Source organism: Varroa destructor, unplaced genomic scaffold, assembly GCF_002443255.2.
Source record: "Varroa destructor unplaced genomic scaffold, Vdes_3.0 BEIS01000006.1, whole genome shotgun sequence".
NCBI lineage: Eukaryota > Metazoa > Arthropoda > Arachnida > Mesostigmata > Varroidae > Varroa > Varroa destructor.
The window spans coordinates 9,051,934-9,071,411 of NW_019211459.1; the positions used below are offsets into that span (position 1 = coordinate 9,051,934).

Genomic DNA, 19,478 nt, shown 5'->3' on the forward strand with positions numbered 1-19,478 from the left:
TTTCTTTTTGACGGTCACCTACTATGGCATCGTACGGGTCGGCGTTGCAGTGCGCTATCTTCACATTGTCTTGTTTATCCGCAGGACAGAGTATGAGTGTTCCGCCGTCGGCCGTCTAACAAAGAGGCTATCGTTCCCAGAAGAAGCTAAACGAGCCTCACAGTTCGGAGAGAACAGATAAGACGAAGACAACGCAACAAGTGTCCGCGCCTATGTGATATCTGTTGATGATAGGTAGGTCGCTTCAGGTTCAGTGGCCATTTGCTGCAGGGTAATATTATTGGCTTACGCTATACGACTGTGGTAACTGTACCACGCACCGCGCTCCGTAAGCGAACCATTCTCGCTAACGGTACGTAAATCGTATGGGTCCTTTCACCGTTCACTGATCGGCCGCCTACTCTACGAGCGTGCGTGTGTCATTCAGGTGCGGCTACGAACGGAGACAACGGTAGTCGCAGTGATATACAGAAGGAAGCTGCTGCTGTTGCTACCAGCGATGCGTGTATTTAGTACTCTCCTTCACTGCATCCTTTCCTTGTCCACGAGCGCTCCCGGTAGGACAATATTCTAGCTCGATTTTGTCCCGGTCTTGTTTATGTCCTACTCGTTACAACGAATCCTTTGCGGCTGGTCATCGTATAAGGAGCGAAATAAAGTAACACTGATTCATGTACAGAACAAATAAAGCGATCACTAGGAAAAACGTATCGATCGCCGATTCAGCTTTACCCAACCGTCGACGCTGCTCGCGCTATTATAAATCAGGACAGAGGTAAACGTAGTAACATCAATAGTGCATCTGTTCGATGGGATAGTAGGACGACGGAAGAGACAAAGCGGACAGGGGCACAGCGCGTTTCATCGCGCACCTTTGTTACGCGTGACAGGTGATGACTTAGGCGTCCCAATCAAGTTAGGTCGTCCACACTCTAGATGATAGAGGCTATATTGTGCCTACTCGAAAGTGAGGAAAGGCTGAGAAAACGTCGGAAGTTATTCGTTGTCAGCTCTTCACAGTATTTAATTTGATATGTATTTACATTGACCTTTCATGCGTGTACTGTGAACTTGCACTATTATCGGGTAATAACTATAATAATAGCAAGGACTGTATTAGTGCAACGGAAAGGTACATCATTCAGAAGCGTTGGGTTGAATGCAACACGGGTAGATGTTGAAACAACAATCGCGTATATAAGCCGTCGTCTGTTTGTGTACAACGATATGTTCGATGCATGGTACTAATCTTTCACATTTCCAATTTAAAAACTACATGCTTAATTGCTATACGAATTTGTAGAATTTCTCAGCGGGCTATTTCTATAAGTGTCTGATCAGTGTAATGGGATTGTATATAGTGCAAAAGCTCTTTGTTGCCCTGTTAGTTTGCTTACTTTATCGGAACCATTTCAATAATTAAGTCCTTCTAGTGAAATAAGGTAAAGCCAAAAAAAAAAGTAAGATCTAAACAATTTTCAGGAGAACTCGTTAGTGGTTCGTTAAAAGGTATGAAATACACGTTACGCTCAGTCTCAAGGTAAAGGATTAGGTTTAAAAAAAAACAAAGCTTGTCCTTTGCTACTGGTGTTCCGTTACATTATACACGCTATTAATCGTACCAACTGATAGATGCAGCTGGGCGTGTAACGTGCAAACAAATATAACGATAATGTTTATTCGATATATTTAAACTTCATAGAAAGTTACCGTTTCAAAAAACTTACGTTTAATACCTCGATGCTTGTGAACTTAATACATACCTGTGTTTCTATATACATATATATATACACACCTCTCAAAGCTAGTAAAAATATCATATCATATCATTATCATAATAAAAAACCTTCTCGGCCAAGTAAGCAAGGGCCCGTTACACTCTCAGCAATCTTTCTGTCGACGGATTTAGTCTTTAGCTTTCATACGCAAAGCCGAGTTTTGGATCAGTATACAGTATGTTGAATATATAGTGTCCTCGATGAAAATTATAACTTTTTCGACGTGACCATCAAGCGACCAGCCCAAGTCGAGCCTAAATGAAACTGGCGTAAGCATACGTAAGGCGATTAGGTCTAGGCAACGAGAACATAAATAGTATTAACGCTTCCAGCAGATAATAATTTAGATCAATTCCATAGGGTAAGAAAACATAAAAATGCCGAAAATTTCTGCAACAGTATTTCCCTGCTGGTTGGCAATAGACTGTGACACAGACAATGCATTTTTGAGTACAGAATCGCGAGATATTTATTGCATGATCAAATGGTAATATGTTCAACGACTTAACGTACCTCGATGTAAGGTAGCGGAGTAGACAGGCCAATTATATATAGATTGCAAGAAACCAGTTGACCGTAACTCCTAAAACTTTTTGCGTTGAAGGATAAACGTTGTAGTTGAGCTGGAGTGGAAGCAGAACTTCGGGCAGCTGTAACAATCCTTGGAGTGCTCGCCATTGAGCCGGTGTACTAGATTAGCATGTTGGCGCAGCACGTGAAATCTGCGCTTTACAAACATACGCACAGAAAATTCTGCCAGAGTCGTGGATCTTTTATTTAACGTTGTTGCGAACGCCAATCTTCCGCCATGCATGATACTCCGGTCTACAACACGTTGCAAGACTGACAGCGCCCTCTATTGTAAAAAAGGTTCCTCAAAATGAATACGTAGAAAATTCCATAGTGCTCACTAGCGTCAGTTGTCTACGTAGTAGGTATATGTGTTAATAGTTGAAAGCTTGTTTACGTGCATTAGATTCGACGCTGAACAGGTTACGGCGTACGGCGTATGCCGATTCAGAATAGATACAAGTCTTCGCGTATTCTACCGCAGGTGCAAAAAACTCCGTCGGTAACCCGTTATAGCAAAGCATGGGATGTGTTTGTATCAATTATAAGTCATCATTTGCAAAATCTGTTCACCCATTTAAGATCGCAATGGTTATATTGTTAGACCGCTTCAAGCAGTGGTTTATGGATTGTTCGACTAGTGAGTACTGATAGGCAGCTGCAAAAAAACGGCCGAGGCATGTACAATCGAATATATTTTCATTTACATTTTTATAATAACGCACAGCAAAATGGCATTACCGTATTGGACAACACTATACACGGCGTGTGGCGGGGAACTGTTTCAATAAACCTACCAAAGTAAAAACAGAGATTAACATTTGCGAAAAGCTCGGATCTATTACAAACTGTTAACCAATTAGTCTTCTACAATGCCGATCGTCGCTCAGGCAGCACTGACTGGTAAGGTTGGACTTCATCTCAGAGGCTTTTTGTCGGCGGGGCCCGGCTGTCTGAGCAGACTTAGCTGGACTCACTGCTCGGTTGTCTACCGTCTGTGATATGAAGGTATCATACGAATACGGAAAACCTCCAGGTCCCAAAAATGGCAGAAGGACTGATAAATAGCCAATGAGTCATGTTCGACTGGTATACATACTATGTGCTGGCCGTGCACGAAGTTCTCAACCTGGCTCAGGTTGGTGCCTGTAAAACCGTTCTGGGTCACTCATAGTACCTTAGCTTGGATTAAACAGGACAGCGAAGAAGGACGAAAATATCGGGGAGGGCCTCTCGCGAAAAGCGAAGCAACGAGTCAACGCATAGCCCACATGTCACGACACATTTTTTCATCATCTACCTCCGAGGCGCTGCGCATAACGCCGCTTTGCTCTGTTACAAAGATATACAGGCAATAGTCGCCAGAATACGCTACACTTGATAGCTTCCTATAACGGGTTTGTTTATCTACAAGATTATTAACGAAAACCCGGATTGCAAGAAAATGCGTATAGTGCAATGGTATACACAGTAGCTAAACGAAATGCGTTATAGGAATCACCCATTGACAGTATCGCTCAGTGTTGCTTTAAAGAGACAACATTCGTATTCTATCCAATAGAAACCCCGCATCCCGTCGATATGTGCCATCTAAACTTTCTCGATTTGTAGGGTAGCCTCGATGGAACAGTTTTCGCGTGAAATCATAGTACCTCTTGTGGACTTACGCTACAGGCAAACAGATGACGTGCAGTCATGATTTATTACACCAATATATATATATATATACTTTCGCGTCGATCAGACGTATTTTCACATATAGAGTGATGCATTAGATTACGGTAAATCACATATCCTGCGCGAAGAAATATATGTATGTGTAGTCACAGCTTGTTTGCTTCATTTGTAAGTCGATATAATATACTAGACGGTATATTTCGTTCTTATGTATAGCTCAAAAGAAACTGGCTTTTCTGGTATAGCCATTACGTCTTCCATATTTGCCTAAAGACTTTTCGAAAGCTCCTGAAAACCAGCGTATCACCATTAAATCTCTCTGCCGCTGCTCATCCACCGCACAGCAGTCAGCGCCTTTACATAAACGACCGTACGCAAGCACCGCGATCGTTGTGCAATAGTGCATAAGGATACCGTCGAGCAATGTTCCCCTGCCATGTTCACTCATCTATCCTATTCAATAACGTCAGTCTGGACCATTTCCGGGACTCCGCCGGTAGGCACACCGAAAGTAGGGGCAATATTCAACCAAAAAAGCCTCATACGTTTTTATTATGTATTGGACATCGAAACCGACGGACCGACGCGCCGGCGAATCTTTGCCCACCAACGAACCCGCGTAACGACGAGTCGAATAATATCCCTATGACAAAACCTGTCAATGACGGCTGCCATTTCCTGTACTGATACGAGCGTAAAGACGATTACGATACAACCACTCGTGCTTACTAGCTCTATCGTGTGGTGTTGCTTTAAGCAGGGATCGTGTTTAGGACTATCCCTCCAAGCTGCCAGAAATCAGGAGAGCCATAAGATTTGTTGAGGACTAATTGCTGTTGCAGAGGCAGCAATGGTGGCGGTGTGAAAACACATTGCGTGTTAATAGTGAATGGACCATTTCTCTAGCTTAAAGGAAATTTTTGAAAATATCAGCTCATGTTCTGATCAACCGGATATTTATAGTGCGTATCTAGTGATGCGTTGACTGCCAGCGGGCGATCAGTTCGTGCCGCCACTCATATCCGATGACCACTTCCATAGACAAAAGATTCTTGGCGTTCTCACAAACGGCTCTCCTCAGTAGCCTGTCTAGCTAGTCATCAATTCTAGATCGCCTGGAGAGGAACGGGCGCGTATAGAACAGAAATTAAAGATGAATATTGAGAGAAAGCGTTCTCCGCATGAAGCAGACAGACCGTTATCTCTGATTGTTCTATATAACGTCCATATATAGACGAAGAACAAAATAGATATACATATTGTGCAGTATTCAGATGCGGTCGATATGTATTTGAGAAAAAAATTCGACGTTGTGCTGCATTAAAAGTCTCGTGAGTAAAATCTGAATAATGTATAAATTTAATAATGGAAATGTGAGCCGTTTAAATCAAAAACCTGTTAAAGCTCTTTCGTTTCACTTCATAAACATTTGAACATAAACGTTTGAAACATAGACCGAAGAAAAAAGTTTCGTGAAGGTTCTCCCAGATCCGAAAGGTTGGCTCATAGTTAATTTCCTCACAAATTGCGAATACGACGGATTGTTTTCACCGTTTACTATAAGCAGTCTGTTATATACATATATAACAACCGTGTCGTTGCCAGCTGTGTTTCTTCGAAGCGAAAAACAGTGCTTCAGTATCAGCCGCACAAGCAGGTTTGGTGCTAATCATGCTGACAGTACTAACAACAACGAACTTCAACAGAATACGCTTCACCTACCAACAAAATGGTCTCTGATTGATCCGAGATGACGAGTTTCGGTCAGGAGCGGATTATACGATAATTTTAATTATCAAGGACAATTTATTAGAACTTCAGACGTTCCCCACGCCTACTATCATCTCATTTTTCGCCATCAACTCGCTATTTGCAGTGTTTGCCTGGCGCCCTTTAGAAATATCAATCGTAACCGATAAGTGTATCGCCTCAGCTATTGACTGATTTTTTACTTATCCACCATTTCTTGTAATAGGCATAGCTGCGCCCGATACTTGCTGACATTGCAGATGGTCGTATTACTTCAACAGCTGCAGTTGGAAGACAAATTGGTCAGGTCGTTTAATGAAATGCAGGTGTTGTCTCGGAAGCCGGCTGAACGCAGAAGATAAAAGCATATTTAAAAAACAGATTCGAATAGAGATCGTTAAGTACGTATGGCAACCCGAAATTCATGTCGTAATGCTAAATAAGTTGAATGCGTACTAGAAAGTGTTTAGGTCTAAGCTTGTACCATCTTCGTAATTTGCTGGTGTTGCTCACCAAGAATCTTCATATTTGATACTCTTCCAGTTGTAAACGTGTTCACCAGAACACAGCTCACGTCATAACAACGTATTTTATAATAATACAATAAGTACGTGACCAATCCACGTGGATCAAATAGTGCCCTCTTTGGCATTGCTAGGGTTCGCAAATGTCAACGATATGTCGCAAATGTCACTGTCGTCGACCATTATCATGATAACGGTCGTCATGTACCACTTGATAGACTGAAAACGGCTTGACGAAAACTCATTAGTATATGGCAATTGTCCGTATGTACACTCTTCTGCTTCTCACTTCTCTATCACCCTTCTATGAGTTATGGGCCTCCACACGAGGTTCGTCGCGAACTGCTTAGCCCTAAGCTCGACAGACTATTTGTTTATAACCTACGTTTTTTTGCAGGCTTGTCTTACCTCTTCATGAATTAGCCCCCTTAGAGTCGAACGGCGTTGGCGCCTCGCTGGCATCTTTAAGCCTCGCTATCCTTAGCCGTTTCTGTTAGCTTTTGTCGGCTAATCCACGAAGGCCAATATTTTCCATCCACTGTCGCCTCGTAGTTCCTCAACACGATGTCCTGCTGAACATAAACCCCGGAGCCGGCCTCTAACGAAACGGACGTACGGAACGAGAGTCTGAGTGATGACGATGAAGCGTCCATGTTCAGTCCCCCACCGCGATAACGTACAAGCAGTCTAGTTTAACTGATCCAACAAAAAAAAACAAATGGAAACTAGGAGATGCCTCCATCAGCGAACTCCGTTCGACGTCGTAGTCGTGTCTTCCTTGTCACTTTTCATGCCCGTTACAATCTCTCGTGTTATGTCTCTCTTTCACCGGGTCGGAGGCCAGACCCGTATGTTCGTTTTCCCTCTACAGTCAGACTTTTGTTGTGAAGGGATTGTTATCTGTTCTTTCTGGATCAGACGCGACCTTTTCCACTAAATGCGGCAATAGCACTGCGCAATCCTGAATGTGGACAGATGCTCCTGACACGGGAACCATGAGAGTTGTGAGATAAGCGCCGTGGAAAAGCTTGAAAAGTCGCTAGCACGGTAGTTGGTTCTAGAGAGCCGTTAGCTGGGACTATGCTACGATAATCCGATGGCGTGCTACGTCGCCAGTTTTCTGACCTGTTTGTCTACTCAGTGTCATAATGATGATGGGCAAGCAGGACGAACAAGCATTTGATACGTCTTAGAAAATTGGCTTTTTCCCACAGTTGCAGGCACCAAACCAGATCGGGATGCAGAGCAGATTCTTAGCTGTGTGATATTCCTGGGTTTATTCTGACCGCTCTTCAGCCTCACCGTCACAGCCTAATCCTAAGTGTCTACTCTGCTGAAATATCGAGCATAACTCACCAATTTATCGTTGTTTTTCCTGTCTAGCGGTTAGTCAGGCTCCAATGTAACATGGCCGTTACATAGACGACGCTGAAAAATTAGAAGACGACACAAAGATTAGAAAACTATGCACCCGGTGAGTGTATCTGGGCCACGCAAGAAAATCCAAATAACACCGTTAAAAGTAGCCCAATGGAGTCGTTTCTTCTCTTTTGTCCCAATATAACCTTGTTTTTTTATCACTTCTAGAACCTAAGTTATGTAGGTGATGAGTGCGGGTTACCGGCTGGCCACGGTTAGCTGGCGCAGTGGGTGATTTATGAAATCATCTAATATACATACACCTGGAAGTTCACCTGGCGCTCGTTTTCGATACGATACCTATAATTAAATCCGCCCTTATTAACATTTTAGCACAAACAGATATTCCCTGCTGACGTAAGTCTTTATTTACAAGTTATATTGGCCCTCACTGCCATGGTAGGAGTATGTAGATATCAATTTTAGTTCAGTATCATTAATCTCAAAGATACTTGTCGTTAGTACTTGATTTTATCATATAAGTCGTTATCAAATCATGAAGCCCTTGAAAAATCAACCGCATCGTGTGTCGCTTCCTAGGCCATTAATGGAGCTGGATGCGTATCCGCGTCGCTATGGGCCTTTCACTCCCCAGATCTGATCCACGTTAACGCCCATCGTTAGCAGCCCTTTTGTCCTCGGACGATTGTAGCAATGTGACTAGATACAAGGTTAATTTGCTGACCGTAGCGCATTTGTTGCTTGTATATCCAAAGTTGACAATTTCGACTTAAATTAATCAGAAACTGGGTGTTTCTTATCCTCGGTGGTTACATGTTCCATTGTTACTGAACTGGCAGCCAAATGAGCATGCGCCAATAGAAACCTGAGCATCTGGACGAAAGTTAGAAAGCGATCAGATAAGGAGGGGAAGGGTGGGCGGGAATAGTTCTGAAGCATTAGGGGTGGCTAGAAGTTCCTGTACTCCTCCTGTGTGGTCCTCGAGGAGCGTACAAGCCAGAGAATCTCAATAGTGTTCTGAATATAATTTGTATCATACGAATACTGGATGCACACTCTAAATATTAAGCACTCGACCCTTTACTTTTATAAGAACATGCACCAAACGTAACATTTAAAATAGTTACGTAGGCTAAACACTTTTTTTTTCTTGTACAGGATCTATTGCCCGTCGGTACGCTTAGCAACGAACTTGATCTAAAAAGATATCTTATAAGTACGTTCAATATACTGTAGATAAATTAATTTTGAGAACACAATTTTTTTAAGTACTTCGCCGTGCAGCTCACACGCGGTGACAGTGGTCGTTTCAAATGCTACCAGTTTACGTCTCGCTATGTAAGTCTCTATGACCATAAAGATAGCAGCGTTCAGATGTGGTCCGTTACTACTGAATAAAGCCATATCAAACGTAAGATTTCAGTGTGCTGACGCTTTTTTCTCATTTTGATTAGTAGACGGCTGCGCTTTACTGACCTTCATTTCCTGCCAATGCAAACTGTCGCGCTATGCGGTTTCGCGTACAACAAGAAGAGAAAGTGAAAGGCTGCCCGATGCAGGGCAAACGCTTTTGACCTTACTCAGTCTCCAAATGCCAAAACGTAAAAGAGCGATTTCCCGAAGGCAATCGCCAATGCTTGTTAAACCTAATAGAAATTCGGTGTATACAACGAGCACAACGGTCGATGCTAGACACAAATTGGAAAAACAAACATGGACCACAAGGTTCTTCAAGAAGGAACTGAGGTTTTACCCGAACTGTATAACATTTTGGATTGCACACGTATAACGATCTATTGAAATTAATGTAGAGGTACCAGCTAATATGAGTGTCTATAGCTGGTCCAAATGAAGACTTCCACGTGACTGCACAAAACTAATTATGATCCAAGGATACCATTTACCGAAACGACTGGAGGAAGTTACTGACATAGATCTTTTACAAAAGCATGGTAAATTTCCATCCAACACTGTTTAATGTAACCTTTGTTTTAACACGCCATACCAAGTAATTGAGGTTATCGAGAAAAATGCATGAGAAGATACATGTCTGTAATGGTTATATCTGAATACGAAAGAATCTCTGAAAAAACAGTAGAATTATTTGATTAATCAGGATATATGTACTTACGAAACTGAACATAGATAAAAACTATACTATAGTCATCTACAACAAGCTCAACGACCAACCAGCGGTTCACGGTGAGACCCAGTCAAACATTTCGAATACTATAAGACTGAGCGTAATAACTCACCAGATTTGATGAAGAACTCACACAAAGGACCCGACTAGTGGCCTAAATAAACAAGTAGGACACATACTAACTAATTAACTAATAGAGGGTTGAATTCATCTCTTGTGTCCTGTTTTTCTATATTATTGATCAAATACTACTTTCTCTATCATTGATGCGCTTACATCTATTACAGTGGCCAAAGTTCAAGTCGACCTTAATCTCGCTATTACCGTAATAGCTGCATGTTGCGACTCCACAGCATGAGAACGACTCGACGAAAAACTTTCATTTGTACGTGCGCGTTCATTGTGTGCATGTCTAGCTTGCCGTTTCGTCCCACACGTGTTACTCATCCCTCCACAAGCTACGGAGCTTTTACACTTTTAATTCAGTTTCATTGGCTGTTTGTATGTTTTCATGATCTTGAGGCCTTATTACGTCTCTTGACGAATTAGCCCCTCTAAAACCTAACGATTTTGGCGCCTCGATAGCATCTCTTGGGATTCGCCGTCCTTATCTATCTTATATTAGCTAATCCGCTAGAGCTGATGTCTGTCACCTACTGTCGCCTTGTAATACGCTTTTCCCACGGAGTCTTTCAAAGGACAAACGAACCTGGAGACGCTGTTGACCTCCAATGGACAACCGCTGTCGATCGTGGGACAAGCGGGCGGAAAGTCTGAACGATGGCGACTGAAAGCTCTTTTCCAATATCCTGCTGAACTGAATCACATCCAGTCAAGTTAACCCAACAAAACAGAAACAAAATAATGTCTTCTTGCGATTATCTCGTCTCTTCGCCACACATGAAGAAGCAAGCGAGACTCATAGCTTCATATTTCTTCTGCAGTTGCACCCAGTTCGCGTTCGACTGCATAGAAAGTTCGATTGTCTATTCATTCCAGATGAGTCGCAGCAGCCGGTTCTGTCAGACTCGGCAATAGCTCAGTACAGCTCCATACGGAGACGATATTCGTGTCACAACGGGAAAATTGAATGTTTAAATAAGCCATATTGGAACAGCTTAAAAATTGTCAGCAAGGTGGCTTCGTAGTGGTTGGTCTAAGAAACCAGCGTTAGGCTAGGTGCATCGTAAAAGTATAATGCCAAACCACATCTCTTGTTTTCCGACCTGTTCGTCAATCCAGTGTCGTAGAGGAACGAGCGGCCTGAACAGCAGGCGCTCTTAGTCGTTAGAAAATCATTTTCCCACAGTCGCAGGCGTTCAAGCAGATTTAAGCGTAGGGACCCACATATGCGCGATATTTGCTTTTTTTTTTTTCTGCCAGCTCTATTCTAGCACAGCCTAAGATCTGCTCCGCTACAATATAGAGCATGCCTTGACCGCGTATCCTGCCTCCCGTCAGAAAGCTAGTCAGGTTCGAGCACGTTCATCTGTCCAATAGACAACGACGACGAAGTAGCCGACAGTTCAGAGAAGAGACAACTAAGCGATTCGTGGGGATCTTCGAGCCGCAAGACGAAAGACTGAATAGCCCCGTCAGAAGCAGTCTGATGGTCGTCTTTCTTTTTCGTTGTTCCGGTTCCGTAAGTTATTTCTGGAAGTAGTTGCGTTGTAAACTGTCGTACGTGAATCTCTGTCCGCCGTTTTCAGCGGGCGTATGAGATAACTTGAGCTCAAATGGAACGAATTCGCTTAGAGTTCGTTTCTAACAAAGACGATCGTCTTCTAGAAAGTTTCCATCATATCGGTATCGCGTTCAACTTTATTAACGTCCCAACCATTCGATGTCAATATAGATTATATATTTATATATAATAAATAGTGGTATAGCGAGAGATAGCGTACATGACTCTTTAATTTATTCTAATCCATAACAAAATCTATGGTCGGTATTCACGGAGCTACATACAAAGACAACGAACGCCTGGTGATGTTAAATAAATCACATGATTTATCGCCTTTCAGTGCTTGACTAAGTTGAAGGAGCGTTTGCATCTCTACGGGTACTTCGTTCCATAGAGCTAAAACAAAGCCTCATTGTTGGCGGTTTTCTCGACTTCCGACCGTTGAGGGGTACGGCTGAATGCGAAATTAATTAGGTGACCACGGTGCATAATTGATAATACACGCGAAGTCTACGATTTCAATATAAGTCATTAAATAACCCGAAACTGGTCCAGTTGAGGTCAGAGATCCTGCTAAAAGTTCCTGTACTCTATGATTTCTTTGCGGAATCCGCAAGCCATATTGTCTCTGCTACGTTCTGTACGAAATCGCTTATCCGAAATACCCCGCGGCAGAAGTTGCTAGCTTGCACCAGAGTTCTTTTTATGATCATTTTTGAAAAATACGATTTGTCTAGGAACTTGCTCAAGATTGATGCAGTTAGTGCTGCTGCTTTTGCTTCCGCTACAGCACCTGAAATTGATAATTATCTAAGTTTTACATTTTAAACTGTTTTTTCCAATTGCTCGCTTGTATTACAAAAAAAAAAAAAATCTCGATGAGTTCATTGTATATTTCATAGTAATACGTTCTCAGTGATAAGTACACGTGCGCCTTTCGCATTTCGTCACTTTTTTTTTAACGCATTAATTTATTAATCCTTACCAAGCTATAGATAAAAATAGTATAGTAATATTAACATGCTTATTTACGACATGCATATATACATAATATGTATATAATATATATAGTTGATATATCCTAAGGACCATTTCCAAAGCAACTTGGGCACGACGAATGGCTGGACCCCTTTTCGAATTATATTAACCACAGTTACATATGTGACAATAACGAGATTACATAAACAATTATAAACATAGAGCCAACATGTCAAATGTGTTTAGGGAATGAAAACTTTAACGCTATAAGAGACGTCCCCTAAGCTTGCTTTGCCTTTACGTGCATTGTGTTAGCAGAATATACCCATATTCAGTAGTGAAGTACTGTATTTTAGCGGGGCCACAGTCACGCATTATTATGTTATTATTATATTTTTTAGATATTATTATAAAGATAAATCTATCTAAAATCTAAAAAATGTTGATGCTTGACAAGGGCCAATCGAATCGTCATCACCACGTTCTTGTCTCAGCCCTTTCGACTTAAAAACAGGTATATAAGTACAAAAACTTTACCATCTTCGATAACGATGGCTGCTGCTGTTGTTGTTTTCCTTATGATTCCTCCTCCTCCTCCTCCTCATTCTGTTGTTGTCATCACTGCTTCCCCGTTAACCCGTCGTTTCTGGCCCATTGTTATCTATGTACACTGTGCTGACGTCACGCTTTTTATAGGCGCCCCAATGACTGTTAGTAGACCTACTCTTCTACTACGCGCAAGTGTCTGTGCGCTTTGACCGCGGCTGAGCGCTTAGCTGGTCGCACACCTGGTCATGGATTGGGCTATTGCGGTTGGTCGGTCAGCCAGCCAGCCAGTCAGTTCCTCGTTCCCTGTCGATCGAATCTGAGCGAGCACCGCCTATCGACCTATGCTCCAGCTGCTGCTGTTGTTGTCCGAATCGCGTCCTCCATCAGGTTCGTGCGTCAGCTTCCGTCGATTGGCCCTCCATCTAATTTTACTCGACTATCAAGCAACACTATCCACCAAAACTGGGAAAGCTGTAGAAGAAAAATCTGTAGCAGAAACGTTAGCAAGTCCGGTCGCGTAGCCAGCCATGCTGCTTCCACTACTCCTAGCGGTGTTTGCCGTGTCTGCCGCGTCATCATGTCTAAGCGAACGGACTCGCTCGAGCCCGCCTGTATTTGCTATGACGTTGCTGCTGGCATGACGACATCAGCTGGTGCCCCCGTTGTCGTAGACAACAGCGCCTTCAGCACCGCTAGAGAAAACAGCAAAAGCCAGCCAAAAGGACAAGTGATCGAACCCCAGCTGAAAGTGCCGAAGAAGTGACGAGGCTAAAAAGGCGGGCGAGAGGTGAAGCAAGATTCGTCAGGACAAGAAATGAAAGGTCGGCAAGAGATATCGAGAACAATCGACACAGATGTAAAACCACAGGAAGGTTAAGCAAGCAACAAGTAAAAACCGTCAACAGCTGCTACCTGTGACTAGCGTCAGGAGCAGGACTACAGAAGCAGGACTACAGCAGCATGACAACTATCGGATCCGATCGCCTGTAAACTTCCACAATCGGACATTCCATATATCTCTACTTTCAGCGACTAAGGTTCTCAGCAAGCGCCTGGTTAAAAATACCTCCTGTCTGAAATATTCCTTGCTATTCAGTGTAACGTCTAGTCTCTCTGTCTTGCCCCTACTTGATAGATAGAACTACGTACAATGTTACTAATGGCTACTGGAACGCTGTCCTATTCACATAACTAGCAGGGACTAAGCTTCACTTCGGCCGCTGCACTAGTGTTGGAGTACTATGACGTTTGTGCTTCATTTCTTATTGTCTATTGACGCTATTTCTTGTTTTGTCTTCTTCTTTGGCGCAACGACGTCGTTCGATTTGATGGCGGGTCATCCAGTAGCGGCAGTAGCCGCTACAGATCACGGCGTCGGGGTCGAATGTCGTTGAACATTTGAGGAGGCAGTTTCTGGTCGAATAACGCTTAAAAGGGCACTATTAGAAACTGGTCCTATGGCGCTCTGCGTGCAGCCTTGCGGTCTGGGAACAAGTTAGTTAAAGCCGTAATAATATCTGGCAGCGTTCTCCGTCGTCTGCTAAACCTGTTCATTGTTACGCTGTCTCTACCGGCAACGCACGACAATAGAGGTAGCCCCTGTTCTCGTATCATGACTTGTGAAGTAATGGAGTTAGATTATCTTCTATCATATTGTCAGATTGTAAACGTTCAACATAGGTTTAGACGATTTCGTTCTAATGTGTTTCTGATCGCTATAGTCACATCGTTCTCCACAAACTTCGTTGCGTTTCAGAGAGAAAGAGCGTTGGGGAAAGTGATCAGTCCGTGAGACATATCTGGATACAAGCGCACACAGAAGCTCACTTATTGCTATACAGATGGGACACAGTCTTGACCAACGACGGGTACTCGTTCAGTTCTTCTGGAGTAGTGTTCTTTGGCGAGTCGTTTAATGTCCCTATTGGTCTGACCGCATGACGCCCTAATGCATGAAGCACGAGTAGATTTCTTTTAACTGGACGGGCAAGCGTGAACGAGCTTGCCGGTTCAGAATGGTTTGTTTGCCTGTCAGCTGCCGTTGTTACCAGAAGAAGGAACAAAAAAAGAAGCCTCTATTTTTGCTTCGACCTGCAGTAGCTGAAGAAATGAGTTTCTCTCTTAGTCTTTCCCTCTTTGTGTTCTCGCAGCTTCCCCTTGGCCCCCCAAAATGCCTAATTTGTAGCCCTCAATTCTGTTAATTGCCAGGCGAGTGATGAAAACAGTAAACAGGTTTCATTTTCTACACCGCCAACTGCATTTCGATGGCAACGATCAGCGTACCAATCTACATTGTATATGATAAAACGGCAGAAATAACGATGGCGAAGGGAAGTAAACAAGCAAGACGCTTGTTTCACTCATTGTTGGTGAACTTGTATGACACCTGTTACTTAATGATGTGGAAATGAAGTGCCACTTCAAAAGCACAAGGCGTAGAAGCGGCCTATTTTCCTTCAGCTCGATCCACTGAATCCGAATAGTCCAACCATTTTTAATAAATGTACTTATACAATTCGCTAGTGATTATAGCGGTAAGAGAGACAATGGTTAAGCTGACAATTTACTTTTAGCCTATGCCGTTCCACGTTCCTTGTTTGAATTTACTACTACATGGAGTAGAACCCAAGAAGTTACACAATGTTTGTCATGAGATATAGTTTGACTGGCTGTAGCAAGTGGATCCAGTGTTTATATTGTAAATGTGGCGGCTGGTGTATTATTTTTATTTATTTTAATTAATTTATTTATTTAGATGAGAATGACAAATATAGTCTAATATCCTGTCGTAATTTCCTGAATAACATCAATAACCCAATTAATAAAACATCCCTCATTCGTACTTTTGATAAGACTCCAACTATACAATGAATAGAAGCAACAGGGCCTAACCCCTGTATAAGCAACACACAAGAAGCATTAGGTGAGGTCAAAATTTCAATAAACTGTTACCTGCGTCCTCAGTGTGTGTAACAGGCATCCGCAATAGGAATTCAAGGACATTCCCGCTCCTCGATCGATACTAATGTCTACTTAAGGGTCAAGCCCGTGTCCAAACTTTAAGCTTAAACCCTTCCTGGTCAGACAGGCGTTACTTCAATCACACTACAAGCTCGACTCCTTTTTTTGTATATATACATCATATTAACCGCGTGCTATTAATATCGCTATTAATCGACAAAAATATCAATGGTTGCCGTCTATTTGAATCCAGAACTCACAAAAGGATACAGTTAGTCTGACTAGTGGTCAACGCCAATTTCGTTAAACAGAGCGAGTGGGTAAAGAAAAATACCTAAAATCCTCAATATCGTTTAAATGCCGACGAGCGTCGGAAAAGAGCGATAACCAGATTATGGACATCGTCGCTATATTTGAATTCCAACGGTGAATTCAGACAACGAATGTACGTTATTCATTGTCGCGTCATCACAACCGATTACGTTGCTTGTCGTCACCTCTTATCAGACAGAAACAGCCTTGACTTCGTTTACTGACAAGCTTTCTTTCGGTCTTCCTTGCTTTTACCTCGGGGTAATGACGTCCTGGCTCATGCCAGCGTCGAGCACATTTCGCTTTGAGTCCGCGGCCAATCTTCCTGTAATCCTTTATCCTCTTGGCAAAACTTCCTTTCGTTCTCAACGGCTCTACTCTTGGTGCATCCATTATTTACATCCCTCTGAAGATACCTAATTCTTGTAGGCACCATCACTACTGCCGCATAGAAGCGCCACTGCAGCGTTTTCTCAAGCACCAATCTGGCTCAATAAAAACGCTTCACCAAGCGGTCCAGCACGACAAGTTGATAACAACCGTAAACAACCGAAAGAGACACTCACTTTAACGCTGGACAAGGGCTTGTCCTATCCGGTGGCGCAGTCTTGCGCCATAATGTTCCCACGAAAAGGGGATCGCGAACGTTCGTTAGCTCTTAGTCGACATTATCGATTTCATTGTGATGCTGTAGTTGTCAATATTTCTAGACATACACAGACAAGGACAATAGTAATGTTGAACGCTCGTATGCATCTATTATATTTTCGCACGAGTAAATTCGGGTTTCATTGATAAACGTTCTCCTGAACAGATTATCTGATAAGCGCGTACTATTCGAAATGGGGTGATATAACGGTAATATCTGTTGTGTGTAGCCGGTTTAGTTAAACCAAGACGATACCGGCCCTTTGCTGCGTCTTTTACGATTCAACAACGTTGGACGGGTGTAAAAAACATTCGCTAAGCGACTACGTAAGCTTAATTAAAATGCAATCGAAACTGCAGCAGTGCGCGAGCGTGTCTCAAATACGTGCTACAGGTCGGGAATGGAGGATCCCCACGCGTAACCCGCTGTTCGCTAAGCAGCCTACTCAACAATCTCTGTAGGACCAATCCACCCGCAATTGAAAATATTGCCCAGCCTACACTTCAAACGGTTTTGTCTCTCCTTGAACGTATAGTGGAATAAGAAATAGAAAATGGCCGAACAGTCTTTTACTAGCTCTGTGCGTTTTTTATATGTACCTCGAAACTGGCACCTTTATGGGCGGCGAAACGTACGCGTGATCGAATTTGTTCCTTTTTATAAGCCGCTAGAGAGAATCTAAAACTTCACAAATACCTAATTTGTTATTTGTATGAACTATAAATGGGAAGATCGACCGCTTTACATAAACCTCTATCGGAAACGGCTGGTAAAGTCATAACTTTCAAAGGCGGTCTAATTCTTTTCGAAGTTCGGCTCCGTTCGACCAGCAATCCGCGACTGCGCGACATTATAAAGCATGGTGCGTAAAAACGACTCAAATAGCACCACTTGGTCGAGAATACCGCTGAAAAAAGGAGTTACGCTTTTCTGTACTCTGATTAAGTTAATGCATTGCGTTCAAATGATTCTGCTCGATCTGACAAGGTCGATTTCGAGATCTTATTTCTAATACACTTGTGTATAATATAGAGTGTATGTGACGCTGTTTATATATATATATATCTCTCGCCCACGCATAAATTACGTTCTAACAGAAAGTCGCACAAAGAACAGCTCAGAACACCTCATACGACACTTTCATCCCATTATTGACAGAAACCAAAGTAGTGAAAAATGATTTTTTTGTCGTCTTTACTCTAAAAGCCCGATTGAAGTACAGAAACGTGTCTTGTTTTTTTTGTTCAGCTATCCTGAAAATTTGCCATAAATCTAATTGAAGTAGTATCTGACATAGAACTTTTTCCTCAGGTTTCGTCGTTGTATTTGAAAAAAAATCTTGAAACTTTCCCATTGACACCTATGAAGACTTAAGTCAGAAACATCCAAGAGCCGCAAATCATAGGGCTCACGTCTGGCTAGGAAGATGATGCACCCAAGCTAGCACAAAATGACGTCGATACAGTTGTAGCAATAGATAGATTTCTAAATAGAAAAAATTGTATATGATGGAGAGAGAATTCTGCGAGATAGAGAAGAGCTACAGCAAACAGGTGTCAAGCGACGTACACACTAAAGCTAAATGAAGCTCGTAACCTACAAGTAATACCCCCATTATGCTAAAATATGATTCATTAAATAGTCTTATATGAACGTGCTAATTGATCCTCGTTTTATTGCGATTGTCAATGGAGACGTGCATAGCTCGAACGAAGACGTTAGCTGGTCATCATTCGAAATCTAACAGCTCAGAGGAGATGCCCATATCAGGCGAATGACCTTGTCACCATCGCTTGCGCATAGAAAGAGGGCACCGTACAGCTATAGTCGTATTCTTTTTCAACATTACCATTGTCTCTATCATTGGTTATTATCATTATTTTACTATTGTGCTCATATCTATGCGTATATGTTTATATTCGCAATGACATTGAATCAACGAAGTATTTTTTATTGAAGGAAAGCTGAAAAACGGATGACATTGCTGAGCGGTGCCCAGGCAAGTGCAGCGCAGATTAGTGACGTATGAAACGCGACTGTTAATTACTAGGACAATGGCTTCGACGCAAATAGGTGCACTTTCAGATGGGAAGATTAGTAGCTCGTAAAAAGAGAAAAGTACGAGATAGAACATCTCGTTGATACACAGTATTATTTGTCTATGTGGTTGAGGTATTACCGTATTACCTAGGTTTATTACTATCACGCATCTGTTATAGTCGACGCGTGGGAATTTAGTTTTGAATCGATGAGTGCGGCAAAATACGGATATGAGATATTTTGACGCGCTCTTCAACCATCTCGCCTGTTCGGGTTAGCTGTGTATATCTGGTCCTTCAAGGACGCGTATGTTACAATCCTGCTAACGGCATGACCGTTTTTGCTCGTCGAATTCAATAGAATATATTGTAACGAATCATATGACGTTTGTTACTGTGATTGCAGGTCTGTTTATTGGCAGGATATATGTGGCTTTTACATTTAAGGAATATTTATAGGTGACTGATGAATAGCTTTTACTTCT

General features: G+C 42.4%; 1 protein-coding gene across 1 annotated transcript in view; it reads right to left on the reverse strand.

Moving 5' to 3' along the window:
- The window catches only part of IFT43 (intraflagellar transport 43), a 37,578-nt gene extending 29,852 nt beyond the window's left edge, over window positions 1-7,726 (reverse strand). Inside the window, exon 1 of the mRNA XM_086993739.1 lies at window positions 7,655-7,726. The gene's annotated coding sequence lies outside the window, so the exon portion shown is untranslated. The remainder of the gene's footprint in view (window positions 1-7,654) is intronic.
- Between the last annotated feature and the right edge of the window lie 11,752 nt (window positions 7,727-19,478).